The sequence below is a fragment of the Macadamia integrifolia genome, chromosome 1 (assembly GCF_013358625.1).
Source record: "Macadamia integrifolia cultivar HAES 741 chromosome 1, SCU_Mint_v3, whole genome shotgun sequence".
Classification (NCBI taxonomy): Eukaryota; Viridiplantae; Streptophyta; class Magnoliopsida; order Proteales; family Proteaceae; genus Macadamia; species Macadamia integrifolia.
This window is the reverse complement of record NC_056557.1, coordinates 3,265,838-3,273,553: the sequence shown is the minus strand read 5'-3', so window position 1 is coordinate 3,273,553 and position 7,716 is coordinate 3,265,838. Positions and strand designations below refer to the sequence as shown.

General features: G+C 38.2%; 1 long non-coding RNA gene across 1 annotated transcript; it reads left to right on the top strand.

The window, feature by feature from the left end:
- Positions 1–232: 232 nt before the first annotated feature.
- Positions 233–3,533, top strand: LOC122076975. The gene is made up of 2 exons (XR_006139671.1): positions 233–1,640; positions 3,245–3,533. It is a non-coding gene; the product is annotated as an uncharacterized LOC122076975 (long non-coding RNA).
- The last annotated feature ends 4,183 nt before the right edge of the window (positions 3,534–7,716 follow it).

The window sequence follows — 7,716 nt, the reverse complement described above, 5'->3', positions numbered from 1 at the left end:
AAAAAAAAAGCATTAACATGTAAAAAAAATTCGGTCACCGTGAATGCGTAGATCGGGTCCTCCTAAGTATCATATAAAAAATTTACATAATTCTACTCTATTTACAAGTATATTCTATTAAAAAAAAAAAAGATTTTCGGGAAAGTTGGGACTTACCTTTTTGGTCCAAGCTGTCTTTCTTATGTAGATGAAGCAAGAACCATCCTTAGATTCAACTTTGTTAGGCAAAAAATGGAAATCTCCACTATTTCCCCAAGTTTCCCACTCTTAGGAGAAAAAAAATAAGAAGAGAGGGTTGAATTCTGCTAAAGAAGGCTTGGGTTTCTTTTCAAACTAACTTATATAAGACCTGGTTCCACCCAAAGGGTCGAACCAGTTAGTTTGGTCGAAATTTCTCTTGTTTCAGTTGAAACATGGGAAATTTCGTCGAATTTGGTTGAAACATGTCGAAACATGGTCAAAACCTGACTTTTAAAAGTCACAGCCTCACAGGACATCGTTTTGGCCCCTAGGGATACGGTCGGTTTCGATCGAGGTCTCGAACCATGTAAAAAACCCCTTGGACCATACCCATATTTTAAGCCATTAAAGTTGCCTATTACAATAAAAAAAAAACCCTTGGACCAAAGGCCAAGTGGCCAACACATCTATAACTCAACCCAAGGCTTGTTACCACTAAATAAGCCTTTTCTCTGGTTTTTCTGCATTGATTGTGCTACAGGCTTAACTAATATGCTAACTTCCAATAACTGGTGGATGTCGTTGGTGGCTTGGTATTATAAGCAGGGAAAGTACTGTACACTTTCCCCAACCCAAGGCTTTTTTGTAGATGTTTTTATACTAGTGACTGTTTTCTCTCTCATCCATCGTCTCTTGCAGGTTTTAGAGTCTCTTGCTCTTTCATCAGATTCCTCACATATGGTCTCTCTTTCGTATGATTTCATTAAATATTTCATAGGGTCATAAATTAAAATTAGGGTGTTAGGTATGATTTTCCACCTTATTTATGAGAAATTGAAATCAAATTCGTCTGAAAATAGTGAAATAGTTGGAGAGTTATTTCACTTATTGCACTGAAATTACTTCAAACTTATTTCGCGCTTTACTGTTTCATGAACACGTGTTTGCAACAAGTGAAACATGTCATTTAAGTCTAACCTTGCAGCCATTTCTTTATACCTATTGATTTTCTACCAAAGAAGAAGCAGGTACCCCCCCCCCCCCCCTCCTCCACCCCTCCCTGTTCTCCCCCAACCTTCCTCTCAGCTTTTCCACCCCAACCCTCACTCTCAGTTCTCCCGCCCCAGCACCTTGAATCTTCTTCCTATATATCAAGAAAATGAGTGACGTCCCAAAATTTCTATTGTCATTAAGGTCTTGCTTTTAACATGGTACCAGGCTGTTGTTCATTTGCAGAGATTCAAATAAAAAATCAAAAACAGAAAACAAAGGAGAGTTCCAAGGATTTAGTGCTTGGACTTGAGGATCAGATTAGCCATATTGGATCCTGAGTCAACATGCTCAAGTTTAGGCCTTATGGTCCAAGTCTGGAGATAAAGAGTGCTAGATGGTTATAGCTGTCCTATATCATCCTTAAGCTCGGATTATATTGGGGCAGGCCTGTTCTGATAACTTGACTGGTATGGTTCATATGATCCCGAGTCCTAAACCAAAGGGGTTTTCAAGCTGGTGCACTTGCATTTTCTTGTTTTTTCCCGTTACTCATTGTTGTATTCTTTAAGATAGAGATTCAGGCTTGGGTAAGTTGCACTTTGGGGCCTAATGGTGGCATAAGTTTCACAAGGAGATTTGGATGCTTGTTCGGTAGAGGAAGAAGAAGAGAAGATTTGGATGCTTGTTTGGTAGGGGAAGAAGAAGAGATGAAATCTATTTTTAAAGATTAGAATTACGAATTGAATTTCTTATTGATGAAAAATTTTCAATGTTTGCATCAAAACAATTTCAATTTCTTGACCAAAAATCGATTTGTTGACTTATTTCGGGAAATAAATGAAATTTTGAAATTGAGATCGTACAAAAAGAGCATAGGCTAACCCATTGGGACTGTTAGATAGGGTTCACGGCTTCATGCAGCCTACTGCAGTCATCACTGTAATTCTCACGAAGGCATATAGTAGCCCTATCCAAGTGGGTATCACTTGCTTTGGCCTTTCTTCGTGGTAGCAGCTTAGTAGCTAGTTTAGTGATTTGAACTAATAAGCTGAAATACCCATATCTAGTTTAGTGGAATATGTAGAGTCCTTTTAACCTGTTGTATTTTAACAGATTGATTGCCATCTGTATGAGGTGATTTCACTTGCTTTAGTTATTCTTGAAATCTAAGCCCAGGTGATGGTCAAGTCTAGGACAAATGACATGTGACCTCTTTCTTAAATAATCAGAGTAACTTTGGGTCTAAATCAGTTCACGCCAAAGATTGTTTATTTGTGCTCCCCATTTGGGCACTGTTGATGAGTCGTCTGTGGTGTCTTCTGTACCAGCAAATTGAGTGCCTTGTTTAGCCCTATGGTACACCCAAAAGTTTAGATTGATTTGCATCTTCTGGTTTTAATTAAGTTGTTTTTAGGCGTGAGACCACATTCTTAGCTTTGTTTAGGCTAGTTTTCAGCTAAGAACACCCAATCTACAGTGGTCTTTCTTTGACAGATTGTTTTTTGCTCATTGGAAGTATTTGATGCTTTTGAAATTGTCCGGTTTTTTATGTTCCGGTGGTACTGGCCTCTACAATTTCCTTTGGGCATATTAGTCTGTTTTAATGTTAGTCCAAGTGTTCAATCTATGGGAGTCTCCTCTTGCAAGCTTAGCTGCTATGGTACAATTATCAATGGAAAAATCAGACTTTATTATGAACTGATACCACCTACAAAATAGATTAATATGTACTTAAAGCAAATTTTGGATTTGGCATTAATTCAAGATTTTATGGAGAGCATTCTTGGCTGGCATAGCTCATTTGACTGATTTATGAGAGTTTATGATGGATTTATGCAATCTAAGCTATTAATTTTTTAGTGTACGGGAAATAATTGTTATCAGTTGATTACACTAATGAATTACGTTCTGTGCTTCTTTTATTCGTTAATCATGCATAAGAACCCTGTAGTATGATGATTGTGCTAGCATTAAGCTACTTTTATCTGCTGTCACTCTGTCGGGTTGATTTACAATGGTATGATATTCCAGACCTACTAATAGTTTTGCTTCCTTTTGTGTGCACATGCAGGACGACACGACAAAGCCTGGGCAAGCCACACGCCCAGTTGGAGCTGCGAATCCTGGGCGGGTGTAAAACTTTCGAGAATCTCACTATATTCATTACGGTGTGGGGAAGATTATCTGAATTGTTTTGTTGTACAGTTTTGGTTTTGCTTGGATTCTACAATAGAGAAGGAAAATGTATTGCCCAAGACACAGAAACTGCCCACAATTGAATCATCCGCATGCCAATTTTGGGATTTTTTTTTTTTTGAAATGGTATTATAATTAAAAACTCAACTTCAGATTTTACGGTATAGATGCTTATGACCTCCCCTCTATGCCTACGGTATGATCCTTTGGCATTTACGACTTTACCACATGATGCTGTCTATAGATCAAATTATTTTGTGGATTGGATTTCACCTGACTGTCAACGGCTCCATTGCGTGTGCTCGGGGTAGAAGTTTTGTATAAATGGATCCCGTGTTATTAAGTATTTTGATTTAAGTTCTTTTCTTTCTAAGAGGTGGAATAGAATAACCCGGTTGAAGCGTAAAATGGGTAATGGAAAGGACCTGGTTTGAGTTATTGCAATCGTATTGTCGTTCATCTAGTCCAGTATCGAAGAATGACTCGTGTAAACTAGGATATCATTCATATTTTGGCAGCAAGGAGGCTTTAACCATATACTTTTGGAATGTTCATTCTCTAAAAAGGCTTGGCAGCAATTCCTTGACATGTTAGCATTGTGGCTTAAAAAGGTTAATATGAATGAGATTTATGAATGGTGGAAAAGTAGGTCGGCAATGTTTCCCCTTTATTGTATATGGTTTGCTGTTTTTATGTTGGTTCCATGTTCATATGATCTGAGCATAATTTGTGAGGGGAAGTCTTAGGCGAGCTAAAACGGTCTAGAGTTTGTCAAGGAGATGGAGGCGAGTTCTAATGTTTGGCCACTCCTACACCTTGCTTGTCTGCGGTATGTTCTCTCATCTTAGGATATGAAATGACCCAAGTCTCTAGATAGATTGTCGAATCCAATTGATCAAGAGAGTATATTATACAAAGCTCAAACACAAACTATATGCGAAGAAATTTCAGTTCTGTGTGGCTTCAGAAAATGGAGGGCAATTTGCTCGATATAGCTTGGAATTACTTGAATCCAAATCCTAATGAACAAGATTCGTGGAATTATAATTTTGATGACAAAAGTTTTCTCAAAAAAGATTGTAGGGTACTCGAAATGACTTAAGAAGTCAATGCATGAACGAAGATAAAATTTTGAAAATAAAATGAAATGGATGGAGATAGAATTGTTAAGGGTTGAAACTCAAATTGGTTGCAGCACCAAGGGTCTCGCAACTCTTTTACAATGCAAGGGGGATGGGAAAAGATCCCACTCTTCAAGGAAGGAGTGATACGTTTTAGGTTTCAACAATGAACTCTTCAAGGTTCAAGGTTCAAGAGAAATGCACTAAAGGAATTTTCGTTCAAAATTCATTGCCTTTTAAGCTAACTTTGGTGTTCTTTTTAGGCAAATAAGATATTAAAATCTCAGTTTTTACCCTTAAGGTCTAGTCTGAGATTGCATAAGGTCTTTGCTCAAGTGAAAAGAATAGAAAAACTAAATGGTATTGAAATGCCACTATCTTTAAGTAAGGGTGAAAGCTTGGCCTTGACAACCCAAACCCGAACAGGACTTGGACCAAGTTTTCTGACCATGAGGGTGGGTTAGGGTTGAATAACCTCAACCGGGTCAGGGTTGGGTCAGGCTCAGGTTGAGGTCTCAACCCAACCCAACCCGGCCCCGAAATTTAACCCTGAAAATTTATATTATAATTTAGGGCTTCTTTTTCTATAATTTTTTAATGTATAAGATATAAGTGGTAAAATAAATGTCAATCAAGGTTAATCCAACCATTGCAAAAGCCAAGGTCAACCCAACCCAACCCAGCCCTGACAGGGGTCAATTAGGGCCGGATTGGGTTGGTATGACAGGTTTAGGCCTGAACATGAACCTGACAGGGTCGGGTTGGGCCTCGGTTGAATTTTGAGGACCTAGGGTTGGGTTAGCATTTTAAGAAATCCGACCCGACCTTATCTCACCCCTAATCTTAAGGATTGCTACAAAAGCTATTTCTTGTGTTGTCCAAGGTATTGAAGCAAGAGCTCTAAGACTAAGCTCAAATGCGAAAGAAGAGTTCACAACTTGAGGAGGCAAAGGAGCTGATGTGGAAATCTAATGAGGCAGTGTAAGAGACGATCCAACATAGGATTATATGAGTTGGCTAGTTCTTACACAAGTTGGACTGAACCGAGCTAGGCTGGCTTCAGTGGTTGGTTCTCTCTTGATTTTGGACTAGCTCCTAAGCCATCATTGCGGGCCTTGACACAATGGGATTCAGTAGCACCTTAGGGTGGTTGCATTGGGCTTTAAAGCTACGCGATCTGAGCATGCATATGGAAAACCTTACTCTGGAAAGTCAACATTTGATTCTTGAACTCATTCCAAATGGGGTAACAAGTGCCTAATTATTAAATTATCAATAACTTCCTATAATTTAATTAGCGGTATCTAAGTGTTGTCATTAGTATTAGAAGATTTTGCATTGCTATCGTGAATCCAATCCAGTAGTTCACTACTTAGCTAAGGAGGCCACCAAATCAGGAATCTCTTCTACTATGTTTGTCTTTCCCCCTTCTTTCTTGGAGGACCTAAGAAATTATTGTATGGGACGACCATGATATCAGTTCTCCCTATTAATGGCAATACTGAAGGTGGGGAGGCCTCTAGTTTAGTGTGTACTGTATTAGTCTGGGCCCATATGCTAATTTTGTGTTGTCACTTTCTTTTTTCCTTTTAATACAATTTTCTGATCCTTTTGATTAAAATAAAAATAAAAAAGAAGTCTCCTTTAGCTACTTAAGTAAGGAGGTCGGAAAGCTTAACACCAAATTCACTAAGGATTATTATTTCTTATTTTTTTTCCCGGATGAATGAAAAATTAATTAAGAGAAAAGCAAAGTACAAAAACAGCCCATAGGCATGACAAAGGGAGACCTTTTAGAGAAATCAACTAATAAAATGATGATACAACAAAATCAGGGAGGCTAAAAACTACTGGAAGGATGATACAGCAAGAGCTGGTGAGGGGGAAACATCAAATGATGATATATCAAAAAGTTGGGGCTAAGGGTGAAATAAGAGGAAAGTCCCAACTAATAGCAAGATGCTTATTTCTCAATGTGCCTAGGCTCATTGAATGAATAAAAAGAACTTCAATTCTGATCTCAAAAGTAACAGCTTCTCCGACCTATTCTACAGTAGGCAACAAGGAGTGTCTTCTTCATTTCTTTCCCACCAAATATGGTGAATCACAATGCTAAATGTAAGTTTACTAATAATTTCTTGACACTGATTTATCACTAATTGTTTTTTTTCAATCCATCTCCATTGTCTTTGAAAAAGAAGGATAATTCTTTGATGAGGCAACACTTGCAAATGATCTTTTTACAAATAGATCTAAAAAAAAATGTATAAAAAGAATAAGTAAACATTTTCTCGAGAATTCCATTAGAGACAACAACTAGGCCATGTTTGTTTCACCGGAAAAAATGAGTGGGAAAGATAAAAGAGTGGGTCCCATATGTAGTGGAGTGTTTGACAGAAAAGAGATTAGGGTGAAAAAAATAGGAACAAGATACTGTAGCACCCCACCCATTTTTGCCTTTGGTTGGTTGAGTTTAGTGGGGTGGGATTCGAGAGTATTTGAGAAAGCACATTTTACAATTATAAGCTTCTATTGAATCTGCTACAATCGTTTTCTCAAGGAGAAAGCACATTCTACAATTGCAAGCTTCTGTTAAATCTATGAGTACAGTGGCATCAGCCTCTGGTGGTGATGCCTTTGCTTCCTAGTAATTTTCCATAGCTTTACTTATCGGGAACCATTCCAATTGCAAGCATTGGTGAATCGAGAAGCATCGAGTATCACCAATACGTTCTCTTCGATTATTTGTTGATCACTTCTATGTAGTGAGCAAAAGTAGTGGAGAGGGGAGAAAGAGTTGTTTCTCATTTCCCATGAATTGTGCAAAAAGTCCCACCAAATTGGGGTGGGGTGGGAGAAATAAAAAGACACATAGGCCAATGGAATCCTTAATTTTTGGATTTTTATTTGCTAAAATCTCACCCCATGTAACCAAACAACAACTACTTTAGGCATTCTACGGAAATGGAGGACAATTATCCCAGCCCTTTATTCCCATCCCCCCCCCCCCCCCCCCTTTTTTTCTTTTAGAAAACAAATAGGGCCTTAGGGATAGAAATATTTCTCTTGAGGAAAAACTCCTAGGTAAGAAGTCTGAGTCAATGCACACCAAGTCGTAAGATCCATAGGATCCGAGGAGTCTTCAAATGTTTCAAAGGTCAAAATCTTGAATCTGAGAGGAAAAGGTGCCTATGTTCATTTTAACTAGGGTTTGTTTCTTCTCCCG